The sequence below is a fragment of the Acanthisitta chloris genome, unplaced genomic scaffold (assembly GCF_000695815.1).
Source record: "Acanthisitta chloris isolate BGI_N310 unplaced genomic scaffold, ASM69581v1 scaffold19738, whole genome shotgun sequence".
Lineage (NCBI taxonomy): Eukaryota > Metazoa > Chordata > Aves > Passeriformes > Acanthisittidae > Acanthisitta > Acanthisitta chloris.
This window is the reverse complement of record NW_008685618.1, coordinates 55,328-56,949: the sequence shown is the minus strand read 5'-3', so window position 1 is coordinate 56,949 and position 1,622 is coordinate 55,328.

Genomic DNA, 1,622 nt, shown 5'->3' with positions numbered 1-1,622 from the left:
CCCCAGCATTCTCAGTGAAAAAGTACTGGTTTGGGTTTTTTAAAATAAAATCTCTTGGGATAGTCAGCCTTTTTGTTGATGAGTGCTTTACGTAGTTGTAGTAACTCTTGATTAATCTGTATTGTGGTTGAGGGTTTTGTTGTTGTCTTTTTTTGGTTTTTTTTTTTCTACCCTTTTGGAATTCTATTTTAAAAATCTTTTATCTTTTTGTGTAATGTTTTCTATTGCTCAAGTCTTGAGCTAGATGCATTTTGAATAATGAAATGGAGTTGTACTTTCACTAAACTATTATCCAAAGAGAGGTCTTGGGTGTTTCCTAGCAAATTAATTAGATACCAATTGCATATTGAATTTAGAATTCTGTTCTTTAACTTAATACTTCAAACAACACAAATTAGTAACTTTATGTACTTTCCTTCTTTCTTTGAGAATCCACAAGTACATTTCCAGAGGGCATTCTTCATTCATATTACTCCACTTTGTTCCAGAGCTAAACATCATGCGAAATGTTCTTCAGCTGTCAAAGTCTCTCTTTGTAAGAGAAGGCTGCAGCTAGTGTTTTAACATGATAGTCAGCCCTTCAGTTTTCGTGTCTGTGAGAAGAGTGCTGCTGTTTGTAGTCTTCTTCCTTGAATGGCCATTAGGAGGATGACTTGCCTCCAGTGAGATAAAGCTGAAGAGCATCTGTCATTGCCCTGACACAAAACAACTTAGCTGTTTGATGGTGGCTGCTTGCAGGGATGGCAAAAGGAGAGCTCTTGCAGGATAGTTCATGGATTAAGCTTGTCCTGAGACTGTGCTGGGATGGTTTTAGTTGAGACAGCTAATGATGTAACAGGACGTGTCTGTCTGTGTTGTGGACTGAGCTGCTTCTGGAGCAGTTCCTCAGCTGCTGCAATTTATAGTCAGGCATTCTTAAGATAAACAAGCACCAATTTAGTTTGGGTCAGAAAGCCACTTTTATAATTCAGTTTCAGTTGCACAAAATATATTAATATTTAATAACATACTTGCAGTCGTATCTTTAACTGAAGTTGTGAAGTATGTGCTGATTTGCTAGCTACTGGAGGATGATGAAATATTTAGTGGAATATAAAGTTCAATAGAAAATGATTCTTTGGGGAAAAATTTAAGTGAAATGCTTCCTTAAATGTGGGTGAATTTTAGAACTTTGCAAAATGCTACAATAGAAATAAGATCTTGCAATTAAAAGCTGTGAGGGGAAGGGTTTGATATTGTTACAGAGATTGTTTGTAGGTAGAGGTTATTATACAATGTTTTCTGCTCCTTAATGCCACCATATTTTGGGTTCAATATGTGACTGATTGACATATTCCATGAAGACTTATTTACATTGCATACATTGCATTAAACATTGAGTAGAAAATCTAGTGGCTAGGAGTAGAAACTGTGGAAAGCTAAGAGAATACGATGTTTAGATTCCTGAAGGTGACATGTAAAATTCCTAAAGAACTTCAGCTTAGCTGACATGCTCCAAAGATTCTGATACTTAGCTAGGGAGACTAATATTCAGAGTTTGTCACCACAGAATCATGGTTTGGGTTGGAAGGGACCTTAAAATCATCTTCCTCCAGTCCTCCTGTCCCTGGCAGGGAACCTTC